This window comes from Anomaloglossus baeobatrachus, unplaced genomic scaffold (assembly GCF_048569485.1).
Source record: "Anomaloglossus baeobatrachus isolate aAnoBae1 unplaced genomic scaffold, aAnoBae1.hap1 Scaffold_3844, whole genome shotgun sequence".
Taxonomy (NCBI): domain Eukaryota; kingdom Metazoa; phylum Chordata; class Amphibia; order Anura; family Aromobatidae; genus Anomaloglossus; species Anomaloglossus baeobatrachus.
Window position 1 is genome coordinate 1 of NW_027443186.1, and position 19,323 is coordinate 19,323.

The window sequence follows — 19,323 nt, forward strand, 5'->3', positions numbered from 1 at the left end:
TCTCGCTCTCTCTCCCTAAGATGTGTCCGGCATAGGCCAGGGTGCCACTCGAGGCCCAAACCAATTCTGGTTATCGCTTCTCGGCCTTTTGGCTAAGATCAAGTGTAGTATCTGTTCTTATCAGTTTAATATCTGATACGTCCCCTATCTGGGGACCATATATTAAATGGATTTTTAGAACAGGGAGATGGAAAAAGAGCTTGCTCTGTCCACTCCACGCATTGACCTGGTATTGCAGTACCTCCAGGAACGGTGCACCCCTTCTTAACCCAGTTTCCAAAAGCAGAACTCAATTCACCTGATTCATATTAGCCCGATTTAATGAATTGGAAGAAAGCATACGTCTTCATATGCACCTCAATTTGGCCCATTCACTTTTCACACTTCCTCCTTTTGTTTTTTATCTTTCACACTTTTGACTTTCTTTATTCATCCAAATAGCAAACTCATCACCACTCAACCTGACCAACTCGGCTATGTCCCCGTGCTGCAGTTCTCTGTCTTATCTAGATCATTTGCAATTGAATGGAATAGATCCCTTTTGGACAAAGTGGATTCACCTGCTGCTGCAGTGACCACAGGTGTGATAACATCTAGAATTGGCATCTGGTGCGATCTCTCCGCTTCCACTCCAAAGAAAGTTACCTGTTTATTCCTATCATGCATTGGTTTTTGGGGTTTTCTTTGAGTAATGATGATCTCTTTAGTAGTCTGTTGGCGCCCTCTCCTGGAGGAATAGTTTGCTTGCTCTTGGACATTCTAAAAGAGAGGTCATGATAGACATTGAGCTTCTGAGCTCAATTGGGGACAGTCATGGGTGATGAATGTTTGCAACCTACTGCGAAGCCTCATACCGCAATATAAGGAACGTCAAATACTAAGAAAGGGCGGCCTATGAAAGAATTACTACTTTCAATAAGTACACTTAAACGGCTAATTGGGAATAGAAAAACTGTAAAAAGCCCTCTGAGAAAGCCCCCCTCTAACCTTTGATAGTAAGCTTTTCTGTAGTCTGCCTGTTGATGTATTTTCCGTTTGAACTGTGCACAACATGAAGAGACGGAACACTGGCGGCTTGTCACAATGCCCCCCGATGACATCACAATAGCGCTGCTGCCTAGAAAACAAGCTGCGCAGAAGAAGTTGTTCTTTGGGTGGGAGGGTGGGCTAGTGGAAGGAGGGGGCAATCTCTTTTTTTCCCGGGTGGTAGGGGGATGACAGGAGAAGGGAAGCGCGGTGGTGAGAAAGGTACAGAGGGCAGGGTTTGGGGGCTGGGAAGGAAAGGGAAAAGATTAGGGTTTGGGGATGATGAAAGGGCTTTCTACGGGTAAGGATGGCAAAGGGTGGCAGTGACGGAAAGTCAGGCAACCTGTCCTGTCCGTCTTTTTGTATCGTGAATTGGAAAGACTGCAAGGGGGAGGGGAGTTGCTTGCGCCCTAAAGGAGGAGTTATTCAGATTCATTGCAGTGGGCGGCGGCTGCAAAACGCACCATTCTTCTTGTTTTGGCTCTGCAAAGCAGCCTTTTCAAGGGTTGGCTTGGGTGACAAAATGTCTTGTGTAGGCGTGGGTTTGTCTCCCTCTCGCTCTCTCTCCCTAAGATGTGTCCGGCATAGGCCAGGGTGCCACTCGAGGCCCAAACCAATTCTGGTTATCGCTTCTCGGCCTTTTGGCTAAGATCAAGTGTAGTATCTGTTCTTATCAGTTTAATATCTGATACGTCCCCTATCTGGGGACCATATATTAAATGGATTTTTAGAACAGGGAGATGGAAAAAGAGCTTGCTCTGTCCACTCCACGCATTGACCTGGTATTGCAGTACCTCCAGGAACGGTGCACCCCTTCTTAACCCAGTTTCCAAAAGCAGAACTCAATTCACCTGATTCATATTAGCCCGATTTAATGAATTGGAAGAAAGCATACGTCTTCATATGCACCTCAATTTGGCCCATTCACTTTTCACACTTCCTCCTTTTGTTTTTTATCTTTCACACTTTTGACTTTCTTTATTCATCCAAATAGCAAACTCATCACCACTCAACCTGACCAACTCGGCTATGTCCCCGTGCTGCAGTTCTCTGTCTTATCTAGATCATTTGCAATTGAATGGAATAGATCCCTTTTGGACAAAGTGGATTCACCTGCTGCTGCAGTGACCACAGGTGTGATAACATCTAGAATTGGCATCTGGTGCGATCTCTCCGCTTCCACTCCAAAGAAAGTTACCTGTTTATTCCTATCATGCATTGGTTTTTGGGGTTTTCTTTGAGTAATGATGATCTCTTTAGTAGTCTGTTGGCGCCCTCTCCTGGAGGAATAGTTTGCTTGCTCTTGGACATTCTAAAAGAGAGGTCATGATAGACATTGAGCTTCTGAGCTCAATTGGGGACAGTCATGGGTGATGAATGTTTGCAACCTACTGCGAAGCCTCATACCGCAATATAAGGAACGTCAAATACTAAGAAAGGGCGGCCTATGAAAGAATTACTACTTTCAATAAGTACACTTAAACGGCTAATTGGGAATAGAAAAACTGTAAAAAGCCCTCTGAGAAAGCCCCCCTCTAACCTTTGATAGTAAGCTTTTCTGTAGTCTGCCTGTTGATGTATTTTCCGTTTGAACTGTGCACAACATGAAGAGACGGAACACTGGCGGCTTGTCACAATGCCCCCCGATGACATCACAATAGCGCTGCTGCCTAGAAAACAAGCTGCGCAGAAGAAGTTGTTCTTTGGGTGGGAGGGTGGGCTAGTGGAAGGAGGGGGCAATCTCTTTTTTTCCCGGGTGGTAGGGGGATGACAGGAGAAGGGAAGCGGGTGGTGAGAAAGGTACAGAGGGCAGGGTTTGGGGGCTGGGAAGGAAAGGGAAAAGATTAGGGTTTGGGGATGATGAAAGGGCTTTCTACGGGTAAGGATGGCAAAGGGTGGCAGTGACGGAAAGTCAGGCAACCTGTCCTGTCCGTCTTTTTGTATCGTGAATTGGAAAGACTGCAAGGGGGAGGGGAGTTGCTTGCGCCCTAAAGGAGGAGTTATTCAGATTCATTGCAGTGGGCGGCGGCTGCAAAACGCACCATTCTTCTTGTTTTGGCTCTGCAAAGCAGCCTTTTCAAGGGTTGGCTTGGGTGACAAAATGTCTTGTGTAGGCGTGGGTTTGTCTCCCTCTCGCTCTCTCTCCCTAAGATGTGTCCGGCATAGGCCAGGGTGCCACTCGAGGCCCAAACCAATTCTGGTTATCGCTTCTCGGCCTTTTGGCTAAGATCAAGTGTAGTATCTGTTCTTATCAGTTTAATATCTGATACGTCCCCTATCTGGGGACCATATATTAAATGGATTTTTAGAACAGGGAGATGGAAAAAGAGCTTGCTCTGTCCACTCCACGCATTGACCTGGTATTGCAGTACCTCCAGGAACGGTGCACCCCTTCTTAACCCAGTTTCCAAAAGCAGAACTCAATTCACCTGATTCATATTAGCCCGATTTAATGAATTGGAAGAAAGCATACGTCTTCATATGCACCTCAATTTGGCCCATTCACTTTTCACACTTCCTCCTTTTGTTTTTTATCTTTCACACTTTTGACTTTCTTTATTCATCCAAATAGCAAACTCATCACCACTCAACCTGACCAACTCGGCTATGTCCCCGTGCTGCAGTTCTCTGTCTTATCTAGATCATTTGCAATTGAATGGAATAGATCCCTTTTGGACAAAGTGGATTCACCTGCTGCTGCAGTGACCACAGGTGTGATAACATCTAGAATTGGCATCTGGTGCGATCTCTCCGCTTCCACTCCAAAGAAAGTTACCTGTTTATTCCTATCATGCATTGGTTTTTGGGGTTTTCTTTGAGTAATGATGATCTCTTTAGTAGTCTGTTGGCGCCCTCTCCTGGAGGAATAGTTTGCTTGCTCTTGGACATTCTAAAAGAGAGGTCATGATAGACATTGAGCTTCTGAGCTCAATTGGGGACAGTCATGGGTGATGAATGTTTGCAACCTACTGCGAAGCCTCATACCGCAATATAAGGAACGTCAAATACTAAGAAAGGGCGGCCTATGAAAGAATTACTACTTTCAATAAGTACACTTAAACGGCTAATTGGGAATAGAAAAACTGTAAAAAGCCCTCTGAGAAAGCCCCCCTCTAACCTTTGATAGTAAGCTTTTCTGTAGTCTGCCTGTTGATGTATTTTCCGTTTGAACTGTGCACAACATGAAGAGACGGAACACTGGCGGCTTGTCACAATGCCCCCCGATGACATCACAATAGCGCTGCTGCCTAGAAAACAAGCTGCGCAGAAGAAGTTGTTCTTTGGGTGGGAGGGTGGGCTAGTGGAAGGAGGGGGCAATCTCTTTTTTTCCCGGGTGGTAGGGGGATGACAGGAGAAGGGAAGCGGGTGGTGAGAAAGGTACAGAGGGCAGGGTTTGGGGGCTGGGAAGGAAAGGGAAAAGATTAGGGTTTGGGGATGATGAAAGGGCTTTCTACGGGTAAGGATGGCAAAGGGTGGCAGTGACGGAAAGTCAGGCAACCTGTCCTGTCCGTCTTTTTGTATCGTGAATTGGAAAGACTGCAAGGGGGAGGGGAGTTGCTTGCGCCCTAAAGGAGGAGTTATTCAGATTCATTGCAGTGGGCGGCGGCTGCAAAACGCACCATTCTTCTTGTTTTGGCTCTGCAAAGCAGCCTTTTCAAGGGTTGGCTTGGGTGACAAAATGTCTTGTGTAGGCGTGGGTTTGTCTCCCTCTCGCTCTCTCTCCCTAAGATGTGTCCGGCATAGGCCAGGGTGCCACTCGAGGCCCAAACCAATTCTGGTTATCGCTTCTCGGCCTTTTGGCTAAGATCAAGTGTAGTATCTGTTCTTATCAGTTTAATATCTGATACGTCCCCTATCTGGGGACCATATATTAAATGGATTTTTAGAACAGGGAGATGGAAAAAGAGCTTGCTCTGTCCACTCCACGCATTGACCTGGTATTGCAGTACCTCCAGGAACGGTGCACCCCTTCTTAACCCAGTTTCCAAAAGCAGAACTCAATTCACCTGATTCATATTAGCCCGATTTAATGAATTGGAAGAAAGCATACGTCTTCATATGCACCTCAATTTGGCCCATTCACTTTTCACACTTCCTCCTTTTGTTTTTTATCTTTCACACTTTTGACTTTCTTTATTCATCCAAATAGCAAACTCATCACCACTCAACCTGACCAACTCGGCTATGTCCCCGTGCTGCAGTTCTCTGTCTTATCTAGATCATTTGCAATTGAATGGAATAGATCCCTTTTGGACAAAGTGGATTCACCTGCTGCTGCAGTGACCACAGGTGTGATAACATCTAGAATTGGCATCTGGTGCGATCTCTCCGCTTCCACTCCAAAGAAAGTTACCTGTTTATTCCTATCATGCATTGGTTTTTGGGGTTTTCTTTGAGTAATGATGATCTCTTTAGTAGTCTGTTGGCGCCCTCTCCTGGAGGAATAGTTTGCTTGCTCTTGGACATTCTAAAAGAGAGGTCATGATAGACATTGAGCTTCTGAGCTCAATTGGGGACAGTCATGGGTGATGAATGTTTGCAACCTACTGCGAAGCCTCATACCGCAATATAAGGAACGTCAAATACTAAGAAAGGGCGGCCTATGAAAGAATTACTACTTTCAATAAGTACACTTAAACGGCTAATTGGGAATAGAAAAACTGTAAAAAGCCCTCTGAGAAAGCCCCCCTCTAACCTTTGATAGTAAGCTTTTCTGTAGTCTGCCTGTTGATGTATTTTCCGTTTGAACTGTGCACAACATGAAGAGACGGAACACTGGCGGCTTGTCACAATGCCCCCCGATGACATCACAATAGCGCTGCTGCCTAGAAAACAAGCTGCGCAGAAGAAGTTGTTCTTTGGGTGGGAGGGTGGGCTAGTGGAAGGAGGGGGCAATCTCTTTTTTTCCCGGGTGGTAGGGGGATGACAGGAGAAGGGAAGCGGGTGGTGAGAAAGGTACAGAGGGCAGGGTTTGGGGGCTGGGAAGGAAAGGGAAAAGATTAGGGTTTGGGGATGATGAAAGGGCTTTCTACGGGTAAGGATGGCAAAGGGTGGCAGTGACGGAAAGTCAGGCAACCTGTCCTGTCCGTCTTTTTGTATCGTGAATTGGAAAGACTGCAAGGGGGAGGGGAGTTGCTTGCGCCCTAAAGGAGGAGTTATTCAGATTCATTGCAGTGGGCGGCGGCTGCAAAACGCACCATTCTTCTTGTTTTGGCTCTGCAAAGCAGCCTTTTCAAGGGTTGGCTTGGGTGACAAAATGTCTTGTGTAGGCGTGGGTTTGTCTCCCTCTCGCTCTCTCTCCCTAAGATGTGTCCGGCATAGGCCAGGGTGCCACTCGAGGCCCAAACCAATTCTGGTTATCGCTTCTCGGCCTTTTGGCTAAGATCAAGTGTAGTATCTGTTCTTATCAGTTTAATATCTGATACGTCCCCTATCTGGGGACCATATATTAAATGGATTTTTAGAACAGGGAGATGGAAAAAGAGCTTGCTCTGTCCACTCCACGCATTGACCTGGTATTGCAGTACCTCCAGGAACGGTGCACCCCTTCTTAACCCAGTTTCCAAAAGCAGAACTCAATTCACCTGATTCATATTAGCCCGATTTAATGAATTGGAAGAAAGCATACGTCTTCATATGCACCTCAATTTGGCCCATTCACTTTTCACACTTCCTCCTTTTGTTTTTTATCTTTCACACTTTTGACTTTCTTTATTCATCCAAATAGCAAACTCATCACCACTCAACCTGACCAACTCGGCTATGTCCCCGTGCTGCAGTTCTCTGTCTTATCTAGATCATTTGCAATTGAATGGAATAGATCCCTTTTGGACAAAGTGGATTCACCTGCTGCTGCAGTGACCACAGGTGTGATAACATCTAGAATTGGCATCTGGTGCGATCTCTCCGCTTCCACTCCAAAGAAAGTTACCTGTTTATTCCTATCATGCATTGGTTTTTGGGGTTTTCTTTGAGTAATGATGATCTCTTTAGTAGTCTGTTGGCGCCCTCTCCTGGAGGAATAGTTTGCTTGCTCTTGGACATTCTAAAAGAGAGGTCATGATAGACATTGAGCTTCTGAGCTCAATTGGGGACAGTCATGGGTGATGAATGTTTGCAACCTACTGCGAAGCCTCATACCGCAATATAAGGAACGTCAAATACTAAGAAAGGGCGGCCTATGAAAGAATTACTACTTTCAATAAGTACACTTAAACGGCTAATTGGGAATAGAAAAACTGTAAAAAGCCCTCTGAGAAAGCCCCCCTCTAACCTTTGATAGTAAGCTTTTCTGTAGTCTGCCTGTTGATGTATTTTCCGTTTGAACTGTGCACAACATGAAGAGACGGAACACTGGCGGCTTGTCACAATGCCCCCCGATGAAATCACAATAGCGCTGCTGCCTAGAAAACAAGCTGCGCAGAAGAAGTTGTTCTTTGGGTGGGAGGGTGGGCTAGTGGAAGGAGGGGGCAATCTCTTTTTTTCCCGGGTGGTAGGGGGATGACAGGAGAAGGGAAGCGGGTGGTGAGAAAGGTACAGAGGGCAGGGTTTGGGGGCTGGGAAGGAAAGGGAAAAGATTAGGGTTTGGGGATGATGAAAGGGCTTTCTACGGGTAAGGATGGCAAAGGGTGGCAGTGACGGAAAGTCAGGCAACCTGTCCTGTCCGTCTTTTTGTATCGTGAATTGGAAAGACTGCAAGGGGGAGGGGAGTTGCTTGCGCCCTAAAGGAGGAGTTATTCAGATTCATTGCAGTGGGCGGCGGCTGCAAAACGCACCATTCTTCTTGTTTTGGCTCTGCAAAGCAGCCTTTTCAAGGGTTGGCTTGGGTGACAAAATGTCTTGTGTAGGCGTGGGTTTGTCTCCCTCTCGCTCTCTCTCCCTAAGATGTGTCCGGCATAGGCCAGGGTGCCACTCGAGGCCCAAACCAATTCTGGTTATCGCTTCTCGGCCTTTTGGCTAAGATCAAGTGTAGTATCTGTTCTTATCAGTTTAATATCTGATACGTCCCCTATCTGGGGACCATATATTAAATGGATTTTTAGAACAGGGAGATGGAAAAAGAGCTTGCTCTGTCCACTCCACGCATTGACCTGGTATTGCAGTACCTCCAGGAACGGTGCACCCCTTCTTAACCCAGTTTCCAAAAGCAGAACTCAATTCACCTGATTCATATTAGCCCGATTTAATGAATTGGAAGAAAGCATACGTCTTCATATGCACCTCAATTTGGCCCATTCACTTTTCACACTTCCTCCTTTTGTTTTTTATCTTTCACACTTTTGACTTTCTTTATTCATCCAAATAGCAAACTCATCACCACTCAACCTGACCAACTCGGCTATGTCCCCGTGCTGCAGTTCTCTGTCTTATCTAGATCATTTGCAATTGAATGGAATAGATCCCTTTTGGACAAAGTGGATTCACCTGCTGCTGCAGTGACCACAGGTGTGATAACATCTAGAATTGGCATCTGGTGCGATCTCTCCGCTTCCACTCCAAAGAAAGTTACCTGTTTATTCCTATCATGCATTGGTTTTTGGGGTTTTCTTTGAGTAATGATGATCTCTTTAGTAGTCTGTTGGCGCCCTCTCCTGGAGGAATAGTTTGCTTGCTCTTGGACATTCTAAAAGAGAGGTCATGATAGACATTGAGCTTCTGAGCTCAATTGGGGACAGTCATGGGTGATGAATGTTTGCAACCTACTGCGAAGCCTCATACCGCAATATAAGGAACGTCAAATACTAAGAAAGGGCGGCCTATGAAAGAATTACTACTTTCAATAAGTACACTTAAACGGCTAATTGGGAATAGAAAAACTGTAAAAAGCCCTCTGAGAAAGCCCCCCTCTAACCTTTGATAGTAAGCTTTTCTGTAGTCTGCCTGTTGATGTATTTTCCGTTTGAACTGTGCACAACATGAAGAGACGGAACACTGGCGGCTTGTCACAATGCCCCCCGATGACATCACAATAGCGCTGCTGCCTAGAAAACAAGCTGCGCAGAAGAAGTTGTTCTTTGGGTGGGAGGGTGGGCTAGTGGAAGGAGGGGGCAATCTCTTTTTTTCCCGGGTGGTAGGGGGATGACAGGAGAAGGGAAGCGCGGTGGTGAGAAAGGTACAGAGGGCAGGGTTTGGGGGCTGGGAAGGAAAGGGAAAAGATTAGGGTTTGGGGATGATGAAAGGGCTTTCTACGGGTAAGGATGGCAAAGGGTGGCAGTGACGGAAAGTCAGGCAACCTGTCCTGTCCGTCTTTTTGTATCGTGAATTGGAAAGACTGCAAGGGGGAGGGGAGTTGCTTGCGCCCTAAAGGAGGAGTTATTCAGATTCATTGCAGTGGGCGGCGGCTGCAAAACGCACCATTCTTCTTGTTTTGGCTCTGCAAAGCAGCCTTTTCAAGGGTTGGCTTGGGTGACAAAATGTCTTGTGTAGGCGTGGGTTTGTCTCCCTCTCGCTCTCTCTCCCTAAGATGTGTCCGGCATAGGCCAGGGTGCCACTCGAGGCCCAAACCAATTCTGGTTATCGCTTCTCGGCCTTTTGGCTAAGATCAAGTGTAGTATCTGTTCTTATCAGTTTAATATCTGATACGTCCCCTATCTGGGGACCATATATTAAATGGATTTTTAGAACAGGGAGATGGAAAAAGAGCTTGCTCTGTCCACTCCACGCATTGACCTGGTATTGCAGTACCTCCAGGAACGGTGCACCCCTTCTTAACCCAGTTTCCAAAAGCAGAACTCAATTCACCTGATTCATATTAGCCCGATTTAATGAATTGGAAGAAAGCATACGTCTTCATATGCACCTCAATTTGGCCCATTCACTTTTCACACTTCCTCCTTTTGTTTTTTATCTTTCACACTTTTGACTTTCTTTATTCATCCAAATAGCAAACTCATCACCACTCAACCTGACCAACTCGGCTATGTCCCCGTGCTGCAGTTCTCTGTCTTATCTAGATCATTTGCAATTGAATGGAATAGATCCCTTTTGGACAAAGTGGATTCACCTGCTGCTGCAGTGACCACAGGTGTGATAACATCTAGAATTGGCATCTGGTGCGATCTCTCCGCTTCCACTCCAAAGAAAGTTACCTGTTTATTCCTATCATGCATTGGTTTTTGGGGTTTTCTTTGAGTAATGATGATCTCTTTAGTAGTCTGTTGGCGCCCTCTCCTGGAGGAATAGTTTGCTTGCTCTTGGACATTCTAAAAGAGAGGTCATGATAGACATTGAGCTTCTGAGCTCAATTGGGGACAGTCATGGGTGATGAATGTTTGCAACCTACTGCGAAGCCTCATACCGCAATATAAGGAACGTCAAATACTAAGAAAGGGCGGCCTATGAAAGAATTACTACTTTCAATAAGTACACTTAAACGGCTAATTGGGAATAGAAAAACTGTAAAAAGCCCTCTGAGAAAGCCCCCCTCTAACCTTTGATAGTAAGCTTTTCTGTAGTCTGCCTGTTGATGTATTTTCCGTTTGAACTGTGCACAACATGAAGAGACGGAACACTGGCGGCTTGTCACAATGCCCCCCGATGACATCACAATAGCGCTGCTGCCTAGAAAACAAGCTGCGCAGAAGAAGTTGTTCTTTGGGTGGGAGGGTGGGCTAGTGGAAGGAGGGGGCAATCTCTTTTTTTCCCGGGTGGTAGGGGGATGACAGGAGAAGGGAAGCGGGTGGTGAGAAAGGTACAGAGGGCAGGGTTTGGGGGCTGGGAAGGAAAGGGAAAAGATTAGGGTTTGGGGATGATGAAAGGGCTTTCTACGGGTAAGGATGGCAAAGGGTGGCAGTGACGGAAAGTCAGGCAACCTGTCCTGTCCGTCTTTTTGTATCGTGAATTGGAAAGACTGCAAGGGGGAGGGGAGTTGCTTGCGCCCTAAAGGAGGAGTTATTCAGATTCATTGCAGTGGGCGGCGGCTGCAAAACGCACCATTCTTCTTGTTTTGGCTCTGCAAAGCAGCCTTTTCAAGGGTTGGCTTGGGTGACAAAATGTCTTGTGTAGGCGTGGGTTTGTCTCCCTCTCGCTCTCTCTCCCTAAGATGTGTCCGGCATAGGCCAGGGTGCCACTCGAGGCCCAAACCAATTCTGGTTATCGCTTCTCGGCCTTTTGGCTAAGATCAAGTGTAGTATCTGTTCTTATCAGTTTAATATCTGATACGTCCCCTATCTGGGGACCATATATTAAATGGATTTTTAGAACAGGGAGATGGAAAAAGAGCTTGCTCTGTCCACTCCACGCATTGACCTGGTATTGCAGTACCTCCAGGAACGGTGCACCCCTTCTTAACCCAGTTTCCAAAAGCAGAACTCAATTCACCTGATTCATATTAGCCCGATTTAATGAATTGGAAGAAAGCATACGTCTTCATATGCACCTCAATTTGGCCCATTCACTTTTCACACTTCCTCCTTTTGTTTTTTATCTTTCACACTTTTGACTTTCTTTATTCATCCAAATAGCAAACTCATCACCACTCAACCTGACCAACTCGGCTATGTCCCCGTGCTGCAGTTCTCTGTCTTATCTAGATCATTTGCAATTGAATGGAATAGATCCCTTTTGGACAAAGTGGATTCACCTGCTGCTGCAGTGACCACAGGTGTGATAACATCTAGAATTGGCATCTGGTGCGATCTCTCCGCTTCCACTCCAAAGAAAGTTACCTGTTTATTCCTATCATGCATTGGTTTTTGGGGTTTTCTTTGAGTAATGATGATCTCTTTAGTAGTCTGTTGGCGCCCTCTCCTGGAGGAATAGTTTGCTTGCTCTTGGACATTCTAAAAGAGAGGTCATGATAGACATTGAGCTTCTGAGCTCAATTGGGGACAGTCATGGGTGATGAATGTTTGCAACCTACTGCGAAGCCTCATACCGCAATATAAGGAACGTCAAATACTAAGAAAGGGCGGCCTATGAAAGAATTACTACTTTCAATAAGTACACTTAAACGGCTAATTGGGAATAGAAAAACTGTAAAAAGCCCTCTGAGAAAGCCCCCCTCTAACCTTTGATAGTAAGCTTTTCTGTAGTCTGCCTGTTGATGTATTTTCCGTTTGAACTGTGCACAACATGAAGAGACGGAACACTGGCGGCTTGTCACAATGCCCCCCGATGACATCACAATAGCGCTGCTGCCTAGAAAACAAGCTGCGCAGAAGAAGTTGTTCTTTGGGTGGGAGGGTGGGCTAGTGGAAGGAGGGGGCAATCTCTTTTTTTCCCGGGTGGTAGGGGGATGACAGGAGAAGGGAAGCGGGTGGTGAGAAAGGTACAGAGGGCAGGGTTTGGGGGCTGGGAAGGAAAGGGAAAAGATTAGGGTTTGGGGATGATGAAAGGGCTTTCTACGGGTAAGGATGGCAAAGGGTGGCAGTGACGGAAAGTCAGGCAACCTGTCCTGTCCGTCTTTTTGTATCGTGAATTGGAAAGACTGCAAGGGGGAGGGGAGTTGCTTGCGCCCTAAAGGAGGAGTTATTCAGATTCATTGCAGTGGGCGGCGGCTGCAAAACGCACCATTCTTCTTGTTTTGGCTCTGCAAAGCAGCCTTTTCAAGGGTTGGCTTGGGTGACAAAATGTCTTGTGTAGGCGTGGGTTTGTCTCCCTCTCGCTCTCTCTCCCTAAGATGTGTCCGGCATAGGCCAGGGTGCCACTCGAGGCCCAAACCAATTCTGGTTATCGCTTCTCGGCCTTTTGGCTAAGATCAAGTGTAGTATCTGTTCTTATCAGTTTAATATCTGATACGTCCCCTATCTGGGGACCATATATTAAATGGATTTTTAGAACAGGGAGATGGAAAAAGAGCTTGCTCTGTCCACTCCACGCATTGACCTGGTATTGCAGTACCTCCAGGAACGGTGCACCCCTTCTTAACCCAGTTTCCAAAAGCAGAACTCAATTCACCTGATTCATATTAGCCCGATTTAATGAATTGGAAGAAAGCATACGTCTTCATATGCACCTCAATTTGGCCCATTCACTTTTCACACTTCCTCCTTTTGTTTTTTATCTTTCACACTTTTGACTTTCTTTATTCATCCAAATAGCAAACTCATCACCACTCAACCTGACCAACTCGGCTATGTCCCCGTGCTGCAGTTCTCTGTCTTATCTAGATCATTTGCAATTGAATGGAATAGATCCCTTTTGGACAAAGTGGATTCACCTGCTGCTGCAGTGACCACAGGTGTGATAACATCTAGAATTGGCATCTGGTGCGATCTCTCCGCTTCCACTCCAAAGAAAGTTACCTGTTTATTCCTATCATGCATTGGTTTTTGGGGTTTTCTTTGAGTAATGATGATCTCTTTAGTAGTCTGTTGGCGCCCTCTCCTGGAGGAATAGTTTGCTTGCTCTTGGACATTCTAAAAGAGAGGTCATGATAGACATTGAGCTTCTGAGCTCAATTGGGGACAGTCATGGGTGATGAATGTTTGCAACCTACTGCGAAGCCTCATACCGCAATATAAGGAACGTCAAATACTAAGAAAGGGCGGCCTATGAAAGAATTACTACTTTCAATAAGTACACTTAAACGGCTAATTGGGAATAGAAAAACTGTAAAAAGCCCTCTGAGAAAGCCCCCCTCTAACCTTTGATAGTAAGCTTTTCTGTAGTCTGCCTGTTGATGTATTTTCCGTTTGAACTGTGCACAACATGAAGAGACGGAACACTGGCGGCTTGTCACAATGCCCCCCGATGACATCACAATAGCGCTGCTGCCTAGAAAACAAGCTGCGCAGAAGAAGTTGTTCTTTGGGTGGGAGGGTGGGCTAGTGGAAGGAGGGGGCAATCTCTTTTTTTCCCGGGTGGTAGGGGGATGACAGGAGAAGGGAAGCGGGTGGTGAGAAAGGTACAGAGGGCAGGGTTTGGGGGCTGGGAAGGAAAGGGAAAAGATTAGGGTTTGGGGATGATGAAAGGGCTTTCTACGGGTAAGGATGGCAAAGGGTGGCAGTGACGGAAAGTCAGGCAACCTGTCCTGTCCGTCTTTTTGTATCGTGAATTGGAAAGACTGCAAGGGGGAGGGGAGTTGCTTGCGCCCTAAAGGAGGAGTTATTCAGATTCATTGCAGTGGGCGGCGGCTGCAAAACGCACCATTCTTCTTGTTTTGGCTCTGCAAAGCAGCCTTTTCAAGGGTTGGCTTGGGTGACAAAATGTCTTGTGTAGGCGTGGGTTTGTCTCCCTCTCGCTCTCTCTCCCTAAGATGTGTCCGGCATAGGCCAGGGTGCCACTCGAGGCCCAAACCAATTCTGGTTATCGCTTCTCGGCCTTTTGGCTAAGATCAAGTGTAGTATCTGTTCTTATCAGTTTAATATCTGATACGTCCCCTATCTGGGGACCATATATTAAATGGATTTTTAGAACAGGGAGATGGAAAAAGAGCTTGCTCTGTCCACTCCACGCATTGACCTGGTATTGCAGTACCTCCAGGAACGGTGCACCCCTTCTTAACCCAGTTTCCAAAAGCAGAACTCAATTCACCTGATTCATATTAGCCCGATTTAATGAATTGGAAGAAAGCATACGTCTTCATATGCACCTCAATTTGGCCCATTCACTTTTCACACTTCCTCCTTTTGTTTTTTATCTTTCACACTTTTGACTTTCTTTATTCATCCAAATAGCAAACTCATCACCACTCAACCTGACCAACTCGGCTATGTCCCCGTGCTGCAGTTCTCTGTCTTATCTAGATCATTTGCAATTGAATGGAATAGATCCCTTTTGGACAAAGTGGATTCACCTGCTGCTGCAGTGACCACAGGTGTGATAACATCTAGAATTGGCATCTGGTGCGATCTCTCCGCTTCCACTCCAAAGAAAGTTACCTGTTTATTCCTATCATGCATTGGTTTTTGGGGTTTTCTTTGAGTAATGATGATCTCTTTAGTAGTCTGTTGGCGCCCTCTCCTGGAGGAATAGTTTGCTTGCTCTTGGACATTCTAAAAGAGAGGTCATGATAGACATTGAGCTTCTGAGCTCAATTGGGGACAGTCATGGGTGATGAATGTTTGCAACCTACTGCGAAGCCTCATACCGCAATATAAGGAACGTCAAATACTAAGAAAGGGCGGCCTATGAAAGAATTACTACTTTCAATAAGTACACTTAAACGGCTAATTGGGAATAGAAAAACTGTAAAAAGCCCTCTGAGAAAGCCCCCCTCTAACCTTTGATAGTAAGCTTTTCTGTAGTCTGCCTGTTGATGTATTTTCCGTTTGAACTGTGCACAACATGAAGAGACGGAACACTGGCGGCTTGTCACAATGCCCCCCGATGACATCACAATAGCGCTGCTGCCTAGAAAACAAGCTGCGCAGAAGAAGTTGTTCTTTGGGTGGGAGGGTGGGCTAGTGGAAGGAGGGGGCAATCTCTTTTTTTCCCGGGTGGTAGGGGGATGACAGGAGAAGGGAAGCGGGTGGTGAGAAAGGTACAGAGGGCAGGGTTTGGGGGCTGGGAAGGAAAGGGAAAAGATTAGGGTTTGGGGATGATGAAAGGGCTTTCTACGGGTAAGGATGGCAAAGGGTGGCAGTGACGGAAAGTCAGGCAACCTGTCCTGTCCGTCTTTTTGTATCGTGAATTGGAAAGACTGCAAGGGGGAGGGGAGTTGCTTGCGCCCTAAAGGAGGAGTTATTCAGATTCATTGCAGTGGGCGGCGGCTGCAAAACGCACCATTCTTCTTGTTTTGGCTCTGCAAAGCAGCCTTTTCAAGGGTTGGCTTGGGTGACAAAATGTCTTGTGTAGGCGTGGGTTTGTCTCCCTCTCGCTCTCTCTCCCTAAGATGTGTCCGGCATAGGCCAGGGTGCCACTCGAGGCCCAAACCAATTCTGGTTATCGCTTCTCGGCCTTTTGGCTAAGATCAAGTGTAGTATCTGTTCTTATCAGTTTAATATCTGATACGTCCCCTATCTGGGGACCATATATTAAATGGATTTTTAGAACAGGGAGATGGAAAAAGAGCTTGCTCTGTCCACTCCACGCATTGACCTGGTATTGCAGTACCTCCAGGAACGGTGCACCCCTTCTTAACCCAGTTTCCAAAAGCAGAACTCAATTCACCTGATTCATATTAGCCCGATTTAATGAATTGGAAGAAAGCATACGTCTTCATATGCACCTCAATTTGGCCCATTCACTTTTCACACTTCCTCCTTTTGTTTTTTATCTTTCACACTTTTGACTTTCTTTATTCATCCAAATAGCAAACTCATCACCACTCAACCTGACCAACTCGGCTATGTCCCCGTGCTGCAGTTCTCTGTCTTATCTAGATCATTTGCAATTGAATGGAATAGATCCCTTTTGGACAAAGTGGATTCACCTGCTGCTGCAGTGACCACAGGTGTGATAACATCTAGAATTGGCATCTGGTGCGATCTCTCCGCTTCCACTCCAAAGAAAGTTACCTGTTTATTCCTATCATGCATTGGTTTTTGGGGTTTTCTTTGAGTAATGATGATCTCTTTAGTAGTCTGTTGGCGCCCTCTCCTGGAGGAATAGTTTGCTTGCTCTTGGACATTCTAAAAGAGAGGTCATGATAGACATTGAGCTTCTGAGCTCAATTGGGGACAGTCATGGGTGATGAATGTTTGCAACCTACTGCGAAGCCTCATACCGCAATATAAGGAACGTCAAATACTAAGAAAGGGCGGCCTATGAAAGAATTACTACTTTCAATAAGTACACTTAAACGGCTAATTGGGAATAGAAAAACTGTAAAAAGCCCTCTGAGAAAGCCCCCCTCTAACCTTTGATAGTAAGCTTTTCTGTAGTCTGCCTGTTGATGTATTTTCCGTTTGAACTGTGCACAACATGAAGAGACGGAACACTGGCGGCTTGTCACAATGCCCCCCGATGACATCACAATAGCGCTGCTGCCTAGAAAACAAGCTGCGCAGAAGAAGTTGTTCTTTGGGTGGGAGGGTGGGCTAGTGGAAGGAGGGGGCAATCTCTTTTTTTCCCGGGTGGTAGGGGGATGACAGGAGAAGGGAAGCGGGTGGTGAGAAAGGTACAGAGGGCAGGGTTTGGGGGCTGGGAAGGAAAGGGAAAAGATTAGGGTTTGGGGATGATGAAAGGGCTTTCTACGGGTAAGGATGGCAAAGGGTGGCAGTGACGGAAAGTCAGGCAACCTGTCCTGTCCGTCTTTTTGTATCGTGAATTGGAAAGACTGCAAGGGGGAGGGGAGTTGCTTGCGCCCTAAAGGAGGAGTTATTCAGATTCATTGCAGTGGGCGGCGGCTGCAAAACGCACCATTCTTCTTGTTTTGGCTCTGCAAAGCAGCCTTTTCAAGGGTTGGCTTGGGTGACAAAATGTCTTGTGTAGGCGTGGGTTTGTCTCCCTCTCGCTCTCTCTCCCTAAGATGTGTCCGGCATAGGCCAGGGTGCCACTCGAGGCCCAAACCAATTCTGGTTATCGCTTCTCGGCCTTTTGGCTAAGATCAAGTGTAGTATCTGTTCTTATCAGTTTAATATCTGATACGTCCCCTATCTGGGGACCATATATTAAATGGATTTTTAGAACAGGGAGATGGAAAAAGAGCTTGCTCTGTCCACTCCACGCATTGACCTGGTATTGCAGTACCTCCAGGAACGGTGCACCCCTTCTTAACCCAGTTTCCAAAAGCAGAACTCAATTCACCTGATTCATATTAGCCCGATTTAATGAATTGGAAGAAAGCATACGTCTTCATATGCACCTCAATTTGGCCCATTCACTTTTCACACTTCCTCCTTTTGTTTTTTATCTTTCACACTTTTGACTTTCTTTATTCATCCAAATAGCAAACTCATCACCACTCAACCTGACCAACTCGGCTATGTCCCCGTGCTGCAGTTCTCTGTCTTATCTAGATCATTTGCAATTGAATGGAATAGATCCCTTTTGGACAAAGTGGATTCACCTGCTGCTGCAGTGACCACAGGTGTGATAACATCTAGAATTGGCATCTGGTGCGATCTCTCCGCTTCCACTCCAAAGAAAGTTACCTGTTTATTCCTATCATGCATTGGTTTTTGGGGTTTTCTTTGAGTAATGATGATCTCTTTAGTAGTCTGTTGGCGCCCTCTCCTGGAGGAATAGTTTGCTTGCTCTTGGACATTCTAAAAGAGAGGTCATGATAGACATTGAGCTTCTGAGCTCAATTGGGGACAGTCATGGGTGATGAATGTTTGCAACCTACTGCGAAGCCTCATACCGCAATATAAGGAACGTCAAATACTAAGAAAGGGCGGCCTATGAAAGAATTACTACTTTCAATAAGTACACTTAAACGGCTAATTGGGAATAGAAAAACTGTAAAAAGCCCTCTGAGAAAGCCCCCCTCTAACCTTTGATAGTAAGCTTTTCTGTAGTCTGCCTGTTGATGTATTTTCCGTTTGAACTGTGCACAACATGAAGAGACGGAACACTGGCGGCTTGTCACAATGCCCCCCGATGACATCACAATAGCGCTGCTGCCTAGAAAACAAGCTGCGCAGAAGAAGTTGTTCTTTGGGTGGGAGGGTGGGCTAGTGGAAGGAGGGGGCAATCTCTTTTTTTCCCGGGTGGTAGGGGGATGACAGGAGAAGGGAAGCGGGTGGTGAGAAAGGTACAGAGGGCAGGGTTTGGGGGCTGGGAAGGAAAGGGAAAAGATTAGGGTTTGGGGATGATGAAAGGGCTTTCTACGGGTAAGGATGGCAAAGGGTGGCAGTGACGGAAAGTCAGGCAACCTGTCCTGTCCGTCTTTTTGTATCGTGAATTGGAAAGACTGCAAGGGGGAGGGGAGTTGCTTGCGCCCTAAAGGAGGAGTTATTCAGATTCATTGCAGTGGGCGGCGGCTGCAAAACGCACCATTCTTCTTGTTTTGGCTCTGCAAAGCAGCCTTTTCAAGGGTTGGCTTGGGTGACAAAATGTCTTGTGTAGGCGTGGGTTTGTCTCCCTCTCGCTCTCTCTCCCTAAGATGTGTCCGGCATAGGCCAGGGTGCCACTCGAGGCCCAAACCAATTCTGGTTATCGCTTCTCGGCCTTTTGGCTAAGATCAAGTGTAGTATCTGTTCTTATCAGTTTAATATCTGATACGTCCCCTATCTGGGGACCATATATTAAATGGATTTTTAGAACAGGGAGATGGAAAAAGAGCTTGCTCTGTCCACTCCACGCATTGACCTGGTATTGCAGTACCTCCAGGAACGGTGCACCCCTTCTTAACCCAGTTTCCAAAAGCAGAACTCAATTCACCTGATTCATATTAGCCCGATTTAATGAATTGGAAGAAAGCATACGTCTTCATATGCACCTCAATTTGGCCCATTCACTTTTCACACT

At 46.3% G+C, this 19,323-nt stretch overlaps 13 non-coding genes across 13 annotated transcripts; all 13 read left to right on the forward strand.

Moving 5' to 3' along the window:
* Positions 1-72: 72 nt before the first annotated feature.
* Positions 73-263, forward strand: LOC142275646 (U2 spliceosomal RNA). The gene has a single exon (XR_012739272.1). It is a non-coding gene; the product is annotated as a U2 spliceosomal RNA (small nuclear RNA).
* A 1,388-nt stretch (positions 264-1,651) lies between these two features.
* Positions 1,652-1,842, forward strand: LOC142275658 (U2 spliceosomal RNA). The gene has a single exon (XR_012739283.1). It is a non-coding gene; the product is annotated as a U2 spliceosomal RNA (small nuclear RNA).
* Positions 1,843-3,229: 1,387 nt separating this feature from the next.
* LOC142275670 (U2 spliceosomal RNA) lies at positions 3,230-3,420 on the forward strand. The gene has a single exon (XR_012739294.1). It is a non-coding gene; the product is annotated as a U2 spliceosomal RNA (small nuclear RNA).
* A 1,387-nt stretch (positions 3,421-4,807) lies between these two features.
* LOC142275682 (U2 spliceosomal RNA) lies at positions 4,808-4,998 on the forward strand. Its single transcript, XR_012739304.1, has one exon. It is a non-coding gene; the product is annotated as a U2 spliceosomal RNA (small nuclear RNA).
* A 1,387-nt stretch (positions 4,999-6,385) lies between these two features.
* LOC142275683 (U2 spliceosomal RNA) lies at positions 6,386-6,576 on the forward strand. Its single transcript, XR_012739305.1, has one exon. It is a non-coding gene; the product is annotated as a U2 spliceosomal RNA (small nuclear RNA).
* A 1,387-nt stretch (positions 6,577-7,963) lies between these two features.
* On the forward strand, positions 7,964-8,154 carry LOC142275647 (U2 spliceosomal RNA). Its single transcript, XR_012739273.1, has one exon. It is a non-coding gene; the product is annotated as a U2 spliceosomal RNA (small nuclear RNA).
* A 1,388-nt stretch (positions 8,155-9,542) lies between these two features.
* LOC142275648 (U2 spliceosomal RNA) lies at positions 9,543-9,733 on the forward strand. The gene has a single exon (XR_012739274.1). It is a non-coding gene; the product is annotated as a U2 spliceosomal RNA (small nuclear RNA).
* A 1,387-nt stretch (positions 9,734-11,120) lies between these two features.
* On the forward strand, positions 11,121-11,311 carry LOC142275649 (U2 spliceosomal RNA). The gene has a single exon (XR_012739275.1). It is a non-coding gene; the product is annotated as a U2 spliceosomal RNA (small nuclear RNA).
* Positions 11,312-12,698: 1,387 nt separating this feature from the next.
* LOC142275650 (U2 spliceosomal RNA) lies at positions 12,699-12,889 on the forward strand. Its single transcript, XR_012739276.1, has one exon. It is a non-coding gene; the product is annotated as a U2 spliceosomal RNA (small nuclear RNA).
* Positions 12,890-14,276: 1,387 nt separating this feature from the next.
* Positions 14,277-14,467, forward strand: LOC142275651 (U2 spliceosomal RNA). Its single transcript, XR_012739277.1, has one exon. It is a non-coding gene; the product is annotated as a U2 spliceosomal RNA (small nuclear RNA).
* Positions 14,468-15,854: 1,387 nt separating this feature from the next.
* Positions 15,855-16,045, forward strand: LOC142275652 (U2 spliceosomal RNA). Its single transcript, XR_012739278.1, has one exon. It is a non-coding gene; the product is annotated as a U2 spliceosomal RNA (small nuclear RNA).
* Positions 16,046-17,432: 1,387 nt separating this feature from the next.
* LOC142275653 (U2 spliceosomal RNA) lies at positions 17,433-17,623 on the forward strand. Its single transcript, XR_012739279.1, has one exon. It is a non-coding gene; the product is annotated as a U2 spliceosomal RNA (small nuclear RNA).
* A 1,387-nt stretch (positions 17,624-19,010) lies between these two features.
* LOC142275655 (U2 spliceosomal RNA) lies at positions 19,011-19,201 on the forward strand. The gene has a single exon (XR_012739280.1). It is a non-coding gene; the product is annotated as a U2 spliceosomal RNA (small nuclear RNA).
* The last annotated feature ends 122 nt before the right edge of the window (positions 19,202-19,323 follow it).